Here is a 13688-nt window from a genome sequence, read left to right as displayed (position 1 = left end):
GTGTTTATTGTGTATGTGATTGACTGCACACCTTTTACATACGATTTATGAATTTGAATCAAAATCTAAAAAGTGAGATTTAAATATGATAAAATTGAATAGACATAGATTCTAATTTAAAACAAGAGTATCAAATAAGTTTATGTGATTTAGGGTCGTATTCATTGCTTCCTATTGTTTGAATTGACCATAGAAATATAGGGAATTCACATTAGGTCGAGTTTTCTATTTCTTAACTCGAATAGTTAACACTTTTTCATGCCTATCATTTCAGTGAGAAGAGTTTCAGTAGTAATTTCATTAAAGAATAATAGAGTGGATAGTAGAGAAGATTAGGATTCCTAATTGTTTCATAGTGAATTTAATCCTTGTGTTCTTGTTTTTATTTGATTCCTGCAATTTTCATTTATTTATGTTTTCTTGTTTTCAAATTTTACAAATCCAGTTTTCACTAGCCAAATAGAAACTAAAAATTAATTATTTTGTAATTGATAAATCAGTCTTCGTGGGATGATACTCATTCTTATCGAGATTTATTACAAATTGCGATTACGTATACTTGCGTAGCTATAAAATTCGCAACAAGTTTTTGGCGCCGTTGCCAGGGATTGATTTTTATTAATATAAATACAATTTATTTTTATTCTAATATGGTTTTTTTGTGTTAATTGTCTCTAACTGTTGTGTTTGAGAATCTTAATTTCAGGTGCCAATTAGTATATGCGACGTCAAGGGACTGACAATCTTTTGCCCATTAATACTAAAATTGAGAGGACTTGCAGACAGAACAGAAAGCAGAAACAGTTAGCAGAGATGGCCTAACATCAGAGCAATGTTTGACTGGGGACGTTGCTGAGCCAGCAGTTCGCACACTCACAGACTATGTACTCCCCGATGTTACTAGAGTACAATCATGCATCCAACTGCAGTTGTAGCCAATAATTTTGAAATTAAGCCGGTGATTCTGCAAATGGTCTAGTCTACTGTCTAGTTTGGTGGACTCCTTACTGAGATCCCAATACACAAATAGCCAATTTCTTGGAGTTGTGTGGAACTTTTAAATAAAATGGGGTCACTGACGGTGCTATTAGAATGAGATTGTTCCTATTCTCACTGAAGGATATAGCTAAAAGTTGGTTGAACTCTCTTCAAGCCAATTCAATCACTACATGGGAGGCATTAGCTCTGAAATTTCTTGCTAAATTTTTCCCTCCATCCAAGACTACAAAGTTAAGAGGGGAAATTAATAACTTCTCTCAATTTTATGGAGAGTCTCTTTATGATGCATGGGAGAGGTTTAAGGAGATTTTGAGGAAGTGTCTTCATCATGGGATTGAAAAATGGATGCTAGTCCATAATTTTTACAATGGTTTGTGTGGGAAGACTCGCACCATTATTGATGTTGCAATAGGTGGTGCTTTCATGAGCAAGAATGTTAATGAGGCCTATGAATTGCTTGAAGAAATGGCCATGAATAACTATCAGTGGCCTAGTGAACGAGATAGAAATAAGAAAGTAGCTGGTATGCATGAGTTGGATGCTATTACCTCTCTCACTACTCAAGTTGCATCATTGACCAAGAAACTGCAACAAAATTCTATGGCCACTCAAGTCATGCAAATCCAATCGGTATGTCATAATTGTGGTGTTCCTCACCCATTTGAGCAGTGCATGGTAGTTGAGATGAACAACTCCATTCCCATGGAACAGGTGAATATGATGGGAAATTTCCATAGGCAAGCTAATAATCCATTCTCCAACCTGTTCAATCAAGGGTGGATAAATCAGCCTAATTTCGCATGGAGAAATAATCAGGGTCCTCAACAAATTCAGAAACCTATGCTTTAAGCTCCACCTCAGGCACCGTTACAACCACCGGTACTACTTATTGCTCAAGAGAAGACAAATGAGTTACAAGCTCCATTGTTAACTCTGACCAACTCTCAATCTCAATTTATGACAAAAACTCGCTCATCAATCATGAATCTTAAGATGCAAGTTGGTCAGTTGGAAAATATGTTACAAAGTAGGCCTCGAGGAAATTTTCCAAGTAATACAGAGGTGAACCCTAAAAAGCAGTGCAATGCAATATCTTTGAGGAGTGGGAATAAGTTAGAAGAGCCAGTCAAGAAGTCTATACCTGCACCAAAAGTTGATGTTTAGAATGAGGGTAAGGTAGAAGAAGAGATTATTGAAGACCTTGAGAAGAAGCAGTCACCAATGAGTTATGAGCACCACATCAAGATTCCATATCCTCAGCGACTTCAAAAGAAGATACTTGACAAGCAGTTTTCGAAGTTTCTGGACATTTTTTGAAAACTTCACGTCAACATACATTTTGCCGAGGCACTTGAAAAAATGTCAAGTTATGTGAAGTTTATGAAGGCAATATTGTGAAAGAAAAAGAAGTTGGAGGATTATGAGATAGTGGTGCTTACCGAGGAGTGCAGTGCTGTTTTGCAGAAGAAACTACCTCCCAAGCTTAAAGATCTAGGTAGTTTCGTGATTCCTTGCTCAATAGGAGATACTGTTATGACCAAGGCGTTATGTGATTTAGGGGCTAGTGTAAATTTAATGCCCTTATCTATTTTTCGGAAGCTGAAATTGGGAGATGCTCGCCCCACTACTGTGTCCTTACAAATGGTAGACCGCTCTGTTAAGCCCCTTGTGGAGTAATTGAGGATGTCTTGGTTAAGGTTGGTAATTTATCTTCCCTACTGATTTTAGTATTCTAGATATGGAGGAAGATGCAAACATTCCCATTATTTTGGGAAGACCATTCTTAGCCACAGGGAGAGCCCTAATTGATGTACAAAAATGAGAGTTAAAGCTGCGAGTGCAAAACGAAGAGGTTACATTTAATGTTTTTGCAGCAACTAATATTCCAACTTGTTGTAGAGTGGATGTGGTATGTAGTGGTGGTAGTAATTTGGAAACCACCAAGAGTAAACCAATGCTTAAATCGGTAGTCGAGCAGTTCATCATTGTTTGAAACAGTTCTATAGTGGGAAGGCTCGAAGGCTACACGAGCGGTGGAAGGCTCTGACGATTAGCAATATCAAAAGACGAGCTTTGCTTATGATACTATGGCTCTAAAGGAAGAGCGGGGTGAACTTGACCCGAGTTGAAGTTTAATGAAGGAATTGAGCGTCCAATTGGAGACGTTAAATAAAGCACTTTTGGGAGGCAACCCAATGTTATTTTTAATTCGATTTTTATGTGTTTGTAATTTTATTTTCTATTAAACTCTTTTTAATTTTTGTTCTTAGGTTCAGATTTTATTTTTATTAATTTTTAATTTAGTTTGTAATTTTTGAATCGTGAAATACATAAAAAAAAATTATTTTGAGCTGCAACGCCTGGGACAAATTGAACTTTCCAATCACCACCTCCGCCACCTCCATTTTGATGATGTTTAGCTGGACTGTTGGTAAGTGTTCTCACCTTTTCTTTTTATGTCACATTGGGTACAATGTGTCAATCAAGTTTGGGGGAGGAGTCTTATTATTTTTTGTGTTTGTGCCGTGTTGTTAGTTTCTGTTTGTTGTTGTTTGATTTTTATCTTAGTTAAATGTTGTGTTGTGTTTGTGTGAATCAAGTTGTCAATGCTAGCCTATGATATGTAAGAAAAAGTTGTGCAAATTTTCAAAATTTCTAATTGATTGAATCTGTGTGCTTGGTTATACTTCATTGGTAGCTTATTTCGATCCATGAAAAATAAAATAATGTTTAGCCATGATTGGAAAAATTCTTTGCCATTTGAATTTGAATGTATACATTGTTAAAAATTGGCATGTGGTTTGATGAATGAATGAATGAATCTAGAACTTGCTTGTTTATCATTTGAGATTAAATCCTAGATGAGATATGATTAGGAAAGTGATTTAGGGAATTTCTTGGAACGTTTGAGCCTTTCGAGCCAACCCAAAAGTAATTTTCTATTGTTACCCTTGTTGAGCCTAAAATTATCCTCTTTGTTGTTTGACACCAATTGTGAGCCAAATAGACATTTTGTTAGTTTTCATTCCTTTATCAAATTACTATGAGCATATGGATAAATAATGGGGAATGAATTATAATGGGATGTGATTATTTTTGTAATTTTGTGTATTGTAATGAAGAGCAAAAAGGATGAGATCTGAAGAAAAAAAAGTAAAATAAAAGTGTTGACCTTCGATTTGGCCAACGACACGGAGTCAGAAATACGACAATAAATGAGATGATAATCAAGAATGGAATCCAATGGTAAATAAATAACACAGATGATTTTATAGTGGTTCAGCCCCAATGAATGGTAATGACCTACGCCCACTTAATGCTATTATTGATATTGAATCCCAATGTCGTGATCAAAGAACTAGGGTTCTTGAGTTTCACAAGCCTTAGGAGAATTACAACTGTTTGGAGGATAATTGCACTATACGCTCTTTCTCTCAGTATTCCCAAAAAAGGTTTAAAAGTCAAAAGTCTCTTCCTTGAGCTCTCTTATGCATATTTATAGACTCAAGGGGGGTTACATGGGCCAATGGGCCTTAATTATCCTTAATATCTGCATATCAAGGCAATAAAGAAGAAATAATCAACGTATTTATTATAAAATTACAATCTTCTAAGGAAATAAGCTGAGGCATACAACCAGTCTGGTCGCATCTAATCATGAGGTTTGACGAAGCAACAAGGAGCTGGTTGATAAGTGAACAACACCTCTTCATTTCGACACTACCACGTGTCAACCACGTGTGAAAAATTCTTGTCACGTCATCAGCAGCCATTTTTTGGGTAAACATTTGCCCCCAAGTTTATTTAATTGCTACCAGCATAAAGCAAACTTAGGAAACTGACCCTTCGCATACCCCACCAAATCTGTCAGAGTCACCCATGCCTTCTTGAAAAAGGTAACTAATCATGTCCAATCAAGTCTTTTCGGTTTCCCAAAAATTTGTCTGACGGCTATTGCGTTTCCCCATGCTTTGAAAAAAGTAATTCCATGATTGTAATGTCCTACTACCTTAGAGCCGTTACTAAGTGAGGTTAAAATGTGCAATCAACTCGCTAAACGAGGTTTTTAAAACAAAAGTGTGATTAAGTGAAAGTCTAGGCTGTAATCTTTTAAAAAAAAATACTCTATTTCATTAAAAGTTCAAGAGTTTAACATTCGGGATCCCATAATTTAGTTTATAAAATATTTACAACTCAAAACAAGTTTATAAGTAATTAACCATCAAAACTAGGGTTTGTACAGCCATTTCTCAAAAATATCCCCAACCAAAGCAGTCGGGCAAGCCGAACATGTACGCGCCGCCCCCACGCTCTCCGTACTCATGGCTGGTTGACTTTCTCTTTGCCCTTACCTGCAACACAGAGCACCCGTGAGCCGAAGCCCAGCAAGAAAACTCAAACAGTACATAACATATGCATAATATACAGTCATTACAGCAGATATCTCAAATCTAGTTAGACAATCCATATAATCTAACACATATACGGCCATGCCGTCCCAGAAGCATTACCAAAGCCTGGGATCTCGGTCTACACCGTAAGGATATCCCATGCATCCGTTGGGGTCTCACCCTAGCCACGAGCACTCCATGTTCTAAGTGGTATTCCCGGCCCCACTGCCGTTCTCGGCCTTCGCCGTTCCTGGCCCTTCGCCGTTCGTTCTGCTTTTACCACATTAAGCATTCTCAAATAACAATCAAATATACAATCATTCATATTAAGCTATATCCTATCAATGATACAATTTAGGGCCGCGCCCTGCAACAATTCTATGGGCCCAAGCCCTGCTCTACGGGTGCTACAGTTTTCTTACCTGTATCCCGAGCTTCCGATGCCCCAAAGCTGCGAGCACAGTCCTCTAACCCGAGCCTCTCCAAAGACCTAGTCACAACACATATAAAACACCCTTTAATGCTAACCAATCCAAATCCACTTTCCGGGGCCAATCCCACACTCTCGGAACCCCCAAATCCCTAAAACATTACATCAAAGACATCCCCCGAACCCCCGGAGCAAAAGCTCAAAATTGCAAAATCTCATGTTCTGAAAATGGCCTAGCACCGTGGCGCTGCCCTAGAGGGTCGCGGCCCCCAGAAAGTCAGAGAGCTTCCCCCTGCCCAGAATCAGCCTCGCACTGCGGCGCCTAAGAACAGGGCCGCAACGCTCCTTTGCGAACCTAGAAATCTGGGTTTTTCCCCTGCATTTCCCCGAGCCAAAACCACTCCAAATCATCCCAAACTCATACCTAAGCCCCAAAACCAATTCAAAACCCCAAATAGACCATTCAACAACCTATAAACATCATAATCTAGCTCAATTACACAACCACTCCCAAAATTCATACTTAAGTTTCAGATTTCAAACACTTAAACCAAAACTTGAGAGAAGTGCAAACCAGACCTCCAGATTCTTAAACCATAACAGTTATGAGATTTCAAACATGTTTAATACTCTTACCTCAATCGAAAATTCAACTTGAGCTCCCTCCAATCCCAGCTTTAAACCGAATTCCCCTTGATAAACCAGCTGAATTCTCATGCAAAACAAGCCATGGCTACCTTTCAATTCCTTCCAAATTCAAGTTCAAAACTTAACAAAGCAGGGAATAAATTCTTACCTCTGAGTAATCCTTGACCTGAGTTTGATTACACACCCTTAAGCTCTTCACTAGCCTCAAAGAGCCTAGCTCACTTCCTCTTCCACTTTGCCTTCTAGGTTCTTCATTTTTCCTTTCCCTTCTAAATTTCTCTAGCCCTCCAAACTTGATTTCAGTCATACTTAGCATAAAGTATCGTGTATATCCATTTCCCTCAGCCAAAGCTATCTAAACCTTTGCCAAAAGACCATCTTATCCCTCCATTAATATCCCTTCCTAACTAAACCTCAAGGGCACTCTTGTCCTTTCACTTACATTACAATTCTACCATTTCTCCATCTGAACTTGTTACTCTCAGCAGTTACTAACGGTTACACAAGTTACCAGTTTACCAGTTACCATTAACTCACAAGAACTAAATTTACAAAATCCCCAAAACACCCCTGGGCTCCTCCCGAGCCGGGTATAAAATCCCGTTGTGACTTTTGAGTTATCTAGCTCTCTAGGACTGTCTCGGCACGTGCATCACATTAATATCACCACATCCACGTGGTACAAATCACATAATATAATTATCACATTTATGCCCTCAATGGACTAAAATTACCAATTTACCCTTATCATGCAAACGGGGCCCACACGCATATTTATACCACCTAAACATGCATTCTAATCACATATTCATTTAAATTCATATATTATCATGTTAATTCACTTATTTTCCTCCAGGCATGCTAATAAAGGTCCTAAACCTTATTAGCAACTTAGGGTGTTACAATGATTACCTCTTTTACAGTGTCGCGATCAATATAAATAATCCCCTCAGGCTCAATTTTTACTTTTTACTTTTCACTTATCTTTTTTTCTTCAAGAACTCTAAAGAACAAAGCCAAACAACCCAGAAGCTTTCATTGCTGATATAAGGAAATTTCACTCAGACGTTCAAAACGTTCGTGTTCGTACTCTAACTTTCATCCAAGTAAGTTTCCCGAACCTTTCAGATGTTTGAGATGTCATGCAAAACCATCTTTTATCTGTTTCGTGTCTGAGCTCTTGAATGTTCTTGACTGAAACTGTTTTGGGGTAAATGGGCATATTGATAGATGTTTGATATAGTAGGGAAGAGATACTTTGCTGGGGTTAAGAATTAGTTTGGTAGTCACGGTTATAGATTTAGGGCATAAAATCGAAGTAAAAATTAGATTTTTAAGCTAGTTGAAAAACTGGGTTTTTCTCGCCCTTTCAGAGTCGAAAAGTTTTTCCTGAAAAACTTTTCACTTCTGATTTTTAATCTATTTTCCAAACTATTTGCTTGAAATACAGTGTTTTTTTTATCAGAATGCTGCCGGTCGTATAAAAGCTTAACTTTTATACACGAGCAGCGTTATTCCAACTTTTAAACACAAGGTTTTAGGCCTTAGATTCTCATCTCCCCCTTTTCAGTTCACAGATTTTCATGCAAGATCCGTGGGGAGGTGAGAGGCCTATCGACAATGACTTGCTGGCCAATTGCATGAGGACGAGGAGCAACCTTCGATGTTGATACCAAAGATACCTTTTTCTTGTGCCACCCCAAACATTCCATCATCCCCACTTCAAAATATGGGTCGAGTAAAGTCCAAAGCCAAAAAAAAGAAACCATCCACTTCTCCTTCAAATTAGCCTGCTCTTTAGGCAGAAATTCCTTCGACTAGTGGTCGAGAAGAAAATACCCCCAACCCAGAAATCCAAACTCAAGCCCAACTCTGAAAGGCCATTCAACCACATGTCGAATGGTACATTGCCCCTCCTAGCCGAGTAACGGTTAGGATGATTGCCAATTACATTAAGAAGTACGAGCTTCCTGGGGTGACCTTAGTCCAACCTACCAGAGACCAATGGGAAAATCTGCCTTGAGGCACCTTCAGCACCTGGTTGAGGTATCACATCAAGGCAGGAGCGATTCTGCCTCTCCATCCTTTTTTCCAAGGAGTGGCCAACTATTTTGGGGTCGTTCCTTTCCAAATAACCCCAAATGGATATAGAATGCTCTTTATGCTCTATATCCTTTATAGTCATAAGAAGTGGTCGATCCCCACGCCACATGAGGTCAACTATCTGTTCGACCTAAAATCCAACCCCAATCAAGAAAACACGGGGTTCTTCCATTTCTGCCACCAGGAAATGACGTGCACTTTCCTGAGTGATACCACTTTCATATCCAATGTGGGGAAGTACCATCTAGAGTATTTTCTGACTATCGACATGGTCGCCAACAACCTGGCCTTCACCCAAGGAGGTAATATCTTTTCTCCCCTGGTCATTTATTTTCCTTTAATTCTTCCTGTATTCCCCTTAGAGATTTAGTGTATTTCAGGTCCATGGCTATGACCGGCTCCCACTCCAGAAATGGAAGTCCAATCAGCACTCTTGGCTAGCATGACTGATGTAGAGAAGAGCGTCAAACAACTGGTCACAGAGGCTAATCTGAGGCTGGTCGGGCTTTTGGCACCTCACCAGGATGTGAGGGAGTCAACATTGAGGAGTGCCACCGGTGAGGAGATTCCCAAGAAGCACCCAGACGTGTCACAACCTGAAAGGAGTAGGACGACTGGAGTGACAATCAGGAAGCCCTCCAGCACCTCGCGAGCTGTTGCTCCCCTGCCCCACTGGGAAAGGGAAAAAAGAAAGCCACCGAACCCTCTGCTCCCATCGATGAGTCCTCAGATGAGAACGGTATTGTTTTCTCATTCTTAGATAGTTTGCCAATTCCCTGTCACTTATTTGACAAGGAAGACAACTTTAAGTATACTCCAAACTTAAATTCAAATTTCTTCCAGGCAGTAAGTGAGGGTAGCAATAGTTTAGTAAGTAATGTAGCGACCAGTAGTTGTAGCATGGGTACTTTACTTATAATTTCCTTGCTTTCTTTTTTAGTTCCATCTATACATTTTGTCTCACTGCTTGTATTGTTTCCTTTTATGTAGATATGTTGTCTGAAGACATGTTCGAGCATTACAAGGATGATGCAACTTCCTCAGGCAGGAAGAAAGATAGCAAGAGGGTTCACGGAGAGAGCAGCAAAACTGCTTCAAAGAAGGCCCAGATTGAGGGTCCTTCAGCAGCTGCTCCTTCGAAGGAAACCACGCCAACTCCTTCTCCACTCGACCAGCTGGCCTCAACTCCACCAGTCGATCACCACTCCACTCATCCAGCGCCTTCCGACCAGCCACACCATACTCAACCCAAAGACACTCTGGCCAGCACTGTTGTCAGTTCAGCCAAGGAGAGAATATACAAACTCTCCAAACACAAACGTAGTCAAGAGGCCATCGACGGTACCGTCTCCATGGAAACAGACCAAATAATAAATCGAGGGCTGAATGAGATAGTCAGTGTAAGTTGCTTTCCATGCCTGAGTAATTTACTCTTAATTTTCTGCCATCACCTTATTCCTTTCATCTGGTCACAGGGATTGCTGACCATGACTATTGGCTGGCGCCGTGCGGGTGCAATGGTCTCCCAGACTAAAAAATTTGACACCAGGCTCGCCGAGGTAATGAAGGCGCTCAAGGAAAAGAATGCTGACCTGCTCAAGAAAAGTACTGAACAAGTCAAGCAGAATGGTGAACTGCTCAAGAAAAACACAGAGCTGACCAAGCAGAACGATGAACTGCTCGAGCAGAAAGCCACGTTGGCCGAGGAGTTGTTGGAAAGCCAGGCCGCCCTGAACAAATCCAACGAAGATAAAGAAAAATTCAGGGAGAGTACCAAACTTAACTATAAAGAATCCAAACTACTTGAGCTTGATCTGATTGCGAGCAAGAAGGAGAAGGAGGAGCTGGAAAGGCGCGTTAAAGAGCTCGAAGAGACTAATGCCAAAATCTTGGAGATGTACAGGGAAGCCACCCACCTTTGCTTCTACGAGTTTTGGAAGCACAATCAAAAGGCCAACTTCAGCTATCTTTTTGAGCGCTTGAGATGAACTCTAATGTCCCAATGCACCATTCGCCTGCAAGAAGAAGAAAGAGCTAAAATTCCTGGTTCCCTAGAGATTTCCCTGACAACGAGGATTGACGGCGTTGACAATAAAGCTGGCACTACTGTCGACCAGAGAGCTCCTCAAGATCCTTCAACCTCGTAGTCATTTTGATTTTTCTTGTTATCTTTTGAACACACGACCTATGGGTCGTGATGTAAAGAAAATTACTTTTTAATAATTTTTAATTTTTATTGCTGCATGGGTAGCTTTTACTTATAACAAACAATTACATCCGATTTGGGCTTACACCCCCCAAGCCAAGCATGCCCGGGATAGGACTAGGCATTGGGCCTTGCGTCCCATTTGGTTTTAAACCTCCCCAGACCAAGCATGTCCGGGATGGGACTAGGCATTGGGCCTTGCATCCCATTTGGTTTTAGACCCCCCAGACCAAGAATGTCTAGGATGGGGCTAGTCTTTATGCCTTGCATCCCATTTGGTTTTGAAGCTCCCGGAACAGGTTATGTCCAGGATAGGACTAGGCATAGTGCCTTGCGTCCCATATGGTTTTAAACCCCCGGACTAAGCATGTCCGGGATGGGACTAGGCATTGGGCCTTGCAACCCATTTGGTTATAAACCCTCTGGACCAAGCATGTCTGGGATGGGACTAGCCATTGGGCCTTGCGTCCCATTTGGTTTAAAAACCCCCAAACCAAGCATGATTGGGATGGGACTAAGCATTGGGCATTACGTCCCATTTGGGAATGAAACTCTCAGACCATGTATGTTTGGGAAGGGACTGGGCTTCATGCCTTGCGTCCCATTAGCTTTTAAACCCCCTGGACCAAGCATGTCTACGATGGAACTAAGCTTTGTTCCTTGCGTCCCATTTAGTTTTAAATCGCCCAGACAAAGCATGTCCGAGATGGGATTGGGATCCGTGCCTTACGTCCCATTTGGGATGGGATCACTTAGACCATGTTATGTCCGGGATGGGACGGGGATTTGTGATTTACGTCCCATTTGGTTTTAAACCCCCCCCCCCCCCCCCAGACCAAGCATGTTCGGTATGGGACTAGGCATTGGGCCTTGCGTCCTATTTGGGTTTGACCCTCTCGGACCATGTATGTCCGGGATGGGACTGGGCTTTGTGCCTTGTGTGTCATTTGGTTTTAAACTTCCCGAACCATTCATGTCCGGTATGGGACTGGGCTTTGTGCCTTGCGTCCCATTTGGGTTTGAACCTCCCAGACTATGTTATGTTTGTGATGGGACTAGGCTTTATGCCCTGCGTCCCATTTGGCTTTAAACACCCAGGACCAAGCATGTCTGAGAAGGGACTAGGCATTGGGCCCTGCGTCCCATTTTGTTTTAAACCCCTGGGACCAAGCATGTCTGGGATAGGACTAGACATTGGGCTTTGCGTCCCATTTGGGTTTGAACCTCTCAGACCATGTATGTCCGGGATGGGACTGGGCTTTGTGCCTTGCATCCCATTTGGTTTTAAACCCTCCGAACCAAACATGTCTGGGATGGGACTGGGCTTTGTGCCTTGTGTCCCATTTGGTTTTAAATTGCCCGGATAAAGCATGTTCAGGATGGGACTGGCTTTATGCCTTCCGTCCCATTTAGGATTGAACTGTCCGGACCATGTAATGTCAGGGATGGGACTAGGCTTTGTGCTTGGCTTACCATATGGTTTTAAACCCCCCGGACCAAGCATGTCCGGGATAGGACTAGGCATTGGGCCTTATGTCCCATTTGGGTTTGAACTTGTCGGACCATGTATGTCCGGGATGGGACTGGGCTTTGTGCCTTGCGTCCCATTTGGTTTTAAACCTCTCGGACCATTCATGTCTGGGATGGGACTGGGAAATGTGCCTTGCATCCCATTTGGGTTTGAACCTCCCGGACCATGTTATGTCTGTGATGGGACTAGGCTTTGTGCCTTGCATCCCATATGGTTTTAAACCCACCAGACCAAGCATGTCCGGGATGGGAGTAGGCATTGGGCCTTGTGTCCCATTTGGTCTCTAAACCTCTCGGACCATTCATGTCGGGGATGGGACTAGGCTTTGTGCCTTGCGTCCCATTTGATTTTATACCACCCGGACAATTTATGTCTGGGATGGGACTGGGCATTGTGCCTTGCGTCCCATATGGGATTGATCGTCCCGAACCATGTTATGTTTCAGATCGGACTGGGCTTTGTGCCATGCGTCCCATTTGGTTTTAAACCTTCCGGACAATCATGTCTGGGATAGGACTGGGCTTGGTGCCTTGCATCCCATTTGGGTTTGAACCTCCCCGACCATATACGTCCGGGATGGGACTAGGCTTTGTGCTTTGCGTCCCATTTGGTTTTAAACCCCCTGGACCAAGCATGTCAGGGATAGGACTAGGCATTGGGCCTTGCGTCCCACTTGGATTTAAACCCCCCAGACCAAGCATGTTCGAGATAGGACTAGGCATTGGGCCTTGCGTCCCATTTGGTTTTAAACCCCCCGGACCAAGCATGTCCAGGATGAGACTAGGCGTTCTGCCTTGCATCACATTTGGTTTTAAATCCCCCGGGCCTAGCATGTCTTGGATGGGACTAGGCATTGGGCCTTGCGTCATATTTGGTTCTAAACCCCCCGGACCAAGAATGTCCGGGATGGGGCTAGACTTTATACCTTGCATCCCATTTGGTTTTGAACCTCCTAAACCATGTTATGCCTGGGATAGGACTAGGCTTTGTGCCTTGAGTCCCATTTGGTTTTAAGCCCTTGGACCAAGCATGTCTGGGGTGAGACTAGGCATTGGGCCTTACGTCCCATTTGGTTTTCAACCCCCTGGACCAAGCATGTCTGGGATAGGACTAGGCATTCGGCCTTGCGTCCCATTGGGTTTTAAAACCACCAGACCAATCATGATCGGGATGGGACTAGGCATTGGGCCTTGCTTCACATTTGGGTTTGAACCTCTCAGACCATGTATGTTCGGGATGGGATTGGGCTTTGTGCCTTACGTCCCATTAGTTTTTAAACCCCCTGGACCAGGCATGTTTGGGATGGGAATCGGCTTTGTGCCTTGCTTCCCATTTGGTTTTAAATCGCCCGAACAAAGCATGTCCAGGATGGGATTGGGA

At 42.2% G+C, this 13688-nt stretch overlaps 1 non-coding gene across 1 annotated transcript; it reads right to left on the bottom strand.

The window, feature by feature from the left end:
* Positions 1–1227: 1227 nt before the first annotated feature.
* On the bottom strand, positions 1228–1334 carry LOC133799081 (small nucleolar RNA R71). Its single transcript, XR_009876285.1, has one exon. It is a non-coding gene; the product is annotated as a small nucleolar RNA R71 (small nucleolar RNA).
* Positions 1335–13688: the final 12354 nt, after the last annotated feature.

The sequence above is a fragment of the Humulus lupulus genome, chromosome 8 (genome assembly GCF_963169125.1).
Source record: "Humulus lupulus chromosome 8, drHumLupu1.1, whole genome shotgun sequence".
Lineage (NCBI taxonomy): Eukaryota > Viridiplantae > Streptophyta > Magnoliopsida > Rosales > Cannabaceae > Humulus > Humulus lupulus.
This window is presented reverse-complemented; position numbering and strand designations above follow the sequence as displayed.